We start from the raw sequence: 7,649 nt of genomic DNA on the forward strand, positions 1-7,649 counted from the left end.
TGGCACCTTGTGACACCTTTTTTCCGGAGTCACAGGGCTTCACAAAACGCTGCCTGCGAAAGCCCTTGTTTGTAATTCCCAGTCTGCAGCAGGAGAAGGTGACACACACTGAGGTGAAGTGACTTACCCCAGCGTCATCAGGAAGGTTGATGGCAACGCCAGGAATAGCCCTGTTCCCTGTTAACCACTAACCGCACTTACCCCAGAATAAGGGTCCCTTTTTCCAGCTGAATTTATAACAGCTTTCCAAGTGACATAAGGTCTTACAGAAATAGGCAGGCTTTTATTCCAGAATAATTACTGGGAGATCAGACTGGAGCGTGTATAATTACGCTGGTGTCGCTGCTGCCGGTGAGTTGGACCCTGTGCCACTGAGACAGCTTTTATCTCATCCTACTTTTCCACGAGCACATGTACGTCAGCTGGGAGATCTTCAGGATGTGGGTGGAGAGGGAAGGGGCTTTGGGTAGAACGGAAAGTGATGTATCACTCTCTATAGCTCTGTTAATCACATTTCCCATAGAAGATGATAAAAGGCCTTCAGCTACTGAAGTCAAAAGGAGTCTTTTGGGGTGTGCTGGGTCACACCCCAGATGGACCCAGCAATGCTCGGTGCATCTGCTTTGAGTCAGATGCAGCTTTGGAGCAGGTGGGTTTTTTAAAATACATTTGATGTCCCGCACTGGTAAAATCAAGCTCTGAGTCCAGGTCAAGGCTGAAACACGTTTCTGACAAAAGCTGTGGGAACACATTGCAGGATGGCATCCTTTGAAAGTGACCTCATCATTTATCAGGTGTTGATGTGTTTGTGCACTGGCAAGAATGGTGCCTCCAGGAACGGTGGTTGGGGGGGCTGTGGGGGGCTGTGGTGGGTTGCTCTGCTGCCCACAGCCCTGACAAGGCAGGGGTTAACTGTGACACCATGGGAACTCCAGGACCCAGACACACATGTTTAAAAGTAGCACTTCTCTCCTTAAAATAGTTTATGGATCTTACTTGGGGATAAATCCAACACCCTGGAGCAGAAGGAGACCTATTAATTCCTGAGTTTTTTCACGCCGTAGTAAAGCAGCGGTTTTATTTGCCCGCCTTGTGTAAGATGTCAGTCATTTTCCCACTTGCATTTCCATCTACAATTTAACAAGGCAGCAGTTTATTTCCAGAAGCCCCAGCCAGACCCCAGCCAACTGCGTCAATATTTTGTTGCTTACACAAATGCCACCGTTAAAGTCAATACTGCGTTCCGGGGGAGGCTTTTTCCCTTTCTTTTTTGTTAGATGATGCATGTACAGCTCTGGATTTAGGGAAGGGTAAGAGCAGCCTCTCTGAGCGTGTATCTGGTGCAGAGGCACGGGCACACTGCTCAGGGCACTGACCTGACCAAAGGCATTTGCTAATTATTTCATTCTTCCAAGAGACTTAACTGCGTCTTGCTTTTGGAAACCAAGGCAAAACCCGAGCCTGTCAGAAAACACGGAGAGATCCTGATTGACTGCAGAACACTCCAGAAGAAGGAGCAAGCTGGTGCCAGCTGTGGAGCCAATGGGGGCAGGTGTCCAACTCAAACCGGCTTTGCTCACCGGCTTTGCTCTCCCGCATGGCTCCTCGGTGCCACTTTTGGGGTAGAGAAGCAGAGCTTGGCTGTGCCAGGGGCTCCCCACCTTCCTCAGCCTCCTCCTACAGCACTGGGGTGTCTTTCCTGTGCTGCAGCAGGTCACCACGGGCTGACCATGGCTGCTGGCTTGTTTGAGGGATACTCCTGCAGCCTACACAGTCTTGTTGCCTTTGGCACACTCTCCCAAAAATCCTCATAGGTTTTCTGGTCCAGCATAAGCTCATCCCTCTGCCCCAGCCTCCCTGGGGCTCTCAGGATACCCCCAACACCTCCCTGAATCCACACCCACCCACACCCCCAAAAACTGGGGGGTTTTAACCCTACACATTGCTTAAACATCTGATAAAATCCCAAGGGGAACAAGGAGAACCCAAAGAACAAGGGGCTGACAGCCCAACCAGCTGGGGAAGCCTTGCAGGATCTCCTTCCTAATTCCTGCATCAGACCACTTTTGCATGAGAACAGAGCGGCCTTAGTGTGTCAACAAGCCCTAAATGCCCGAGGGCAGCTGGAAGTGAGATGACATTATTTTTTTTATTTAAAATGGACTTCTTAACCTACAGGAAAGTAAATGTTCTTCTAGGATGGCCAAGAAAACCACACTGGGATTTTCCAAATGGGCATGACTGACTGTTTATGAGCAGAGGCTTCCAAACACAGGAATAAACGGCTTGCTCTCAGCAGGTTTTCCTTTCTATATTTACCCTCACCTGAAATGAACATTATTGCACACTGCAACACTTATTCCCTCTGATCAGGGGAGCGGGTGAAGAACTAACCAGCCGCAACATGTCAAATAAATTGTTAATCTGGTGTTTGCACGGGCAGAGGGAGGAGAGAGTCCCCTGGGTTTGGGGCAGGCCCCAGATCCTGCTTACAACTCCCATCCCGGCTCCGTAGGAATGCTTTGCTTGCCTGCTGCTGCTCCTGGCTGCTGAGAGCTGGAGCTGGGCCCTTCGTGGAGCTGATCCATTGGTCCCCGAGAAGTCTCCAGCCCTGTGGCACCCAAGCAACCATGATCACAGGCAGCTGGTGGAAGGAGGTGGCATCTGCTGCAAGGACCTGCCCAAAGCTGCATGAGAAGACTTTTGAAGAGCAAGAAAGCGCACCCAGATGGCAGGCGAAGGTTCAACCATTAGATAACTCTGTCCAAAGGACTGGACTTTGCCACCATCTCCACAAGTTCCAGGTTTCACACTGGGTGTTTCCGCCTGTTCTCAAGGCGGAAAGTCCCTATGGATGCAAAGGGGTGGTGCCTCCCAGGGACAGATCCCACACAGGCACAAATGGTTGCAAAAGTCTCCTTGATAAGGGGCTGGGGGTTGAGCCATTGTGAACCAAACCTCACCATGAGGCTGGTTACTCAGCTGTAAAATCTCTCCTAATCCCAGCCCTGGGGAAAGGAGAGGACAGGGATATCACCTGCCTCCCCAGGACGTCGCCCACATCACATGGCTCCCTGGGTCACGCTCACACCCAGCACCACTTTCAAATCTGGGCTTGACCTCCAATTTACCTTGAAGCTCACTAATTAATTGTGCCATCCCGCACGCCAGCTGGAAAAGGGGCTCACATCACCCCAGGAAGAACAGGGGGATTAATCCTCCATGGTAGTGGGGGAAGTTGATCAGTCATTAGTGTTTGTGGGTGCCAGGGGCATTTGGATGTGGGCAGCAGGGATGAAATAGACTTGTTCTGCTCACAAGGCTTCCATGTACTCATGCCAGACAGGACCTGGCTTTTTCTTCCCAGATCAAACTTTTCACTTTTGGAAAAGTCTGTCCTTGTCAGAATAGCTGAGCAAACCCTTCCCCAGCCAGCCATTCCAAGAGAATTTGTGTTAATCCAGATTAACAAACATAAAGCAATCTAGATAAACCACATTAAGCCAAAAACACCTTTGAACTTTTTTTTTTTTTTATCAGAATCCCTCCCTGAGCTCTGTGTGTGGTTTGGGCCTCCCTGTACCTTCAGCTTCCCCAGAGCCATGCTCTCCACCAAGTGACAATTAAGTCAAGTCAGCAAACACAAAGATTATCCAGAGCCAGCAGCACCAGCAGCAACCCACTGCTTTGCACAGGGAGCCCAAACCAAATTTTGGGTGTGGAGGTGTCCAGTGGGGTGAGATGGCACAAGAAGCATCTCCCCAGCTCCATGCACAACTCCCAGTCACAATGCCTGGGCTGTGGCTAGGCTGCCCATGTGACCAGGAACCAAGCCCCTCCAAGCCTTAGTTTACCCAGCACCAACCCATCCCTAAACACACAGATGACAGATTGGTCTGGAACACCCTGAGACCAGGCACTGCCCACAGGAGGCTGGACGGGACAAGGGGTGGTTTGCTCCAAGTGGCTGCTCCCATAGCTCAGACACATCCACAGGAAGGATCATGCACCACATGAGGAGCAGGGAATTGACAGATAGCTGCTGGTGAAGCACATGGTGTGTTATGGGCACATACACACCTTGCATGCCCATGCCAGGGCAGTACTGCAGCAGGCACCCACTTCTCCAGAGGACTCCCAACCAAAATCAGGGACTACGGCAAACCCAACAACAAGACATCCTCTCACCTGGACAAGGTGTAAAATACCCCTTCACACGCTTGCTGGGACACTGGGAGCTCCTCAGGATCCAGCTGTCTGACCATGTATTTGCACCAGCATCCAGCACGGGAACAATCCAAACCTTGTCTGGCACCCAGGAGCTCCTGCAAAAATAGCTTTCCTGGTGGACTGGGCAGAATAAAACTCCAGTCTTCCCCTGCCCTCCCCTCCACACCCTCCCAAAACACCTGCTAACACTTTCTGCCCTCCACCCCCATTGCCTTCCTCCTGTAAGACAAATTTCTAACAGCCACAGATGCAGGCTCCAATTCTGTCCTGTTTTGGAAGTGAGGGCTGGGACACCACCAGGGCTCTGCCTCTCCTGTTGGGACGGGGTTTGCTTTTTCACAGAGAGCCCTCTGCGGCTGCTCAGCATGGCAGCTCACAGCTTGGAGCACTGTGCCTCACTCCCAATTGGATTGGGATACACCAGGAAGTTTTCTTCCACCTCCTCAGTTGGCGTGTGGGTGTGCAAACAGTGACCAGTTTCTCCACTGGTTCAACTCCTTTAAATAGGGACTTTCATATTCATCAGGCTTGGAAAAACATTGCCATATTTTAAACAAAAAATCCATTTCCCCTTCCATGGGGAAGGTATTCTATTTGCACTGGCAGGCTCTCCCCCTTGCCACGTCCAGCACAGTGATGACGGTGGGGCTGCAAAAGCGTGGCCATTCCACAGGTGAGGAAGTCCAGCCATGGAGCTCTCTCTGCTCCTGCCAGGACAATGGGAGCCTTCTTGGAAAGCTGAGCCCTCTGCACCAGGCTGGGTTTAATTTTTTAGGGAACTTGCTTCAAGCAGGGCAGAGGAGACCTGCGTGGGCTCTCCACAGCCCCTCATCTATGAGGTAGATTTGCAGCCCAAATGGTCCTTTTCCTATGTGATCACCAGGGTTACAAATTTCCAAGGTGATAAAAGGGCAAATTGGAAGTCTCCCTATGGAGTTTGCTGCCTAGCACTCAAAGCGCCCACCCTGAGAAACAAAAAATCCCAATTTCCTCTGTTGGGATTTCAGCTAGATGGCTTGGCTAAAATAAATGAGATTAATCTAATCAGAGAGATGGATGGAGCTCATTAAGACAGTAGATTAAAAGAACCCACCCAGCCCTATTACCAGTGCTTATGAAGTCCTTTGCCTTTGTGGCAAGTTAAACCCCCTCAGGAATTAGATTGCCTTGCAGAAATCTGCAGGAAATGCATTAAAAATACATTCTGCTATTACAATCCTTCATGTCACCAGTCACTTGGGAAAGGAAATTAATGCAGGGCAAATGCATATATATTTAAATACTTACTATTGCTTCCTCTGGGATCAGGATTTATAGGCTGGAAGCAACGGGCTCTTCTGTGTTACAGAGACAACTGCAGTCCGCTCAGGAGCTGTGCTGTTCTACTCTCTATAAATGCTATTTCCCCATCCTCAGCTTCCCCATGCAAAGCTAAGGATCAGAAAAGGGCAGGAGCTGGGTCTGGCACTGCACAAAGAGCACTGAAATTCCTGGGCAGGATTTGGACCAGGCGGGTCTCATAATGGGCTTTACTGGTTTTGTTTCTGGTGCCCAGTTGCTTTCCCACTCCCACAAGCTGTCCCGACGGTTGAGAGCAGCCTCCCCATCCCCATCCCCATCCCCATCCCCATCCCCATCCCCATCCCCATCCCCATCCCCATCCCCATCCCCACGCCCTGTCCTGTGGCCCTGGGGGCTCCGTAATCCCTCAGTGCTGGCTGGCAGCTGTCATGGATGCTGAGGAAATAAATTAAGGGGGAAAAAATGCTGGGAGGGAGAAAAAGGGCAAATTGTTTATTGGCACACAAGGAGCATCATCCTAGGGTTCGAGGGTTTGCCCTTCGGAAGGATTAACCCCAATCTCAGAGAAGTGCAGGAGAGGTTACAGCAGGTGACCGGAGTCAGGACCCTCCTTCAGGGCCCGTCGGAAAGGAAAAGGGGCATCCTCAGAGGTACGAGGGAGGAGGAAAGATGCTGCGGTGGCTGCACGGCCAGGAGCGCTCCCTGCAGCTCCCGCTGCCGCTCCCCACAGCTCCCCGCAGCCGGGCCCCGCCGCAGCTCCCGGGATGGCAGGGCCGGGATGGCCGGGATGCGATGGTAGGGCCAGGATGCGATGACAAACCCCGGGCCGCGCCGGGTCTCGCCGTCGCGGCCGCCCCGTCCATCAGCGCGGCGCCAGGAACCGCCTCACACCGGGGCCGTCTCCCCTCTCGCTCTCCCCCCCTCCGCCCCTAATGGGAGCGCCCCGCCGCGCCGCCTCGGCAGGGAGCCTGGTGCGGCCCATTTGCAGGACAGGGGGGCCCGGCCCGCCGGGCCCGTGGGCGGCTTTGGGGGTGGGCGCGGGACCCCGGGGCGGGGGCAGCGGCCCAGGGCAGTGCCCGGTGTTAACTCATTCAGTGCCGGTGTTAACTCTCTCAATGCCGGTGTTTATTCTATGTGCTCCAGGCCAGCACTAGGGGTCAGTCCCGCGCCGGGGATCGCGGCGACGAGAGGGAGGCTGGTCCCCTCACACCCTCACTCGGCAACGTGATTTGTACACAAACCTGCACGTTTTCACTCAAAAGCTGCTCAGTAAATGCTTTAAACTCCCTTTTACTCAAGAGGCTCTGGTTTGCGTTCCTTCTTTTACTTTTATTCTGCTTTTCTGCTTCCCTGCAGCAGTTCTCTCCTGGAACCAGCTACGGACAATCACTGGTGACATTTCCACACTGACCATTGTGCATGAAATTGTCCTTAGAGTGACTTTGGACTGCCAGGGCTCAGCCTCTTCCACACAGGTCTGCGTGTATCTATCTATCTATCTGTCTGTCTATCTATCATCTCTCTCTCTCCTCTCTCTCTCTCTCTCTCTCTCTCTCTCTCTCTCTCTCTCTCTCTATCTATATATTTTTCTCTGTCTTGTAGCACAAATAGGGATGGAGGTGGGTTTGGGTCTGATGTAGAAGTACCAAGAATATAGGATAGCTCCTGGAATAAGCAAAAAAATTTGGAGCCTATTTTATTTATTCATTGCTTCATGATTTACTAAGAAGTTCTTAAATCTGATGAGTGTCAGGTATGAGTCACTAATATGGAAAGATTTAAAGGCTCTAGCTGTGTAAGCTGTGATTGTGAGATGAACAAAGCAGACTCTGCAGAGGAGCTCTTCTCGGAGGTGTTGGTGTCTCAGCTGAAGAGCTGTTTAAGACTGACACTCTCGCTGCAGAAACAAGCACTATTAAAACATTCTGTTGGTCTTCATGAGGGTGGGGAGTGTTTCTCTGAAAAGTGCTGTGCTCTTTTTACTCCTCAGCTAAGACAGGGTAAGTGCTGCATTTAACTTTCTCAGCATTCCAAAATAGCCCCACTTCACAGCATTTATTGCAGTGTAGAGCTTTCAATTCACTGTCTCATCCCAAGATTTTTGGGGTTTTGGACTT

Source organism: Pseudopodoces humilis, chromosome 26 (genome assembly GCF_049639895.1).
Source record: "Pseudopodoces humilis isolate 2021_Gansu_Grassland_sample_001 chromosome 26, ASM4963989v1, whole genome shotgun sequence".
NCBI classification, from domain to species: Eukaryota; Metazoa; Chordata; class Aves; order Passeriformes; family Paridae; genus Pseudopodoces; species Pseudopodoces humilis.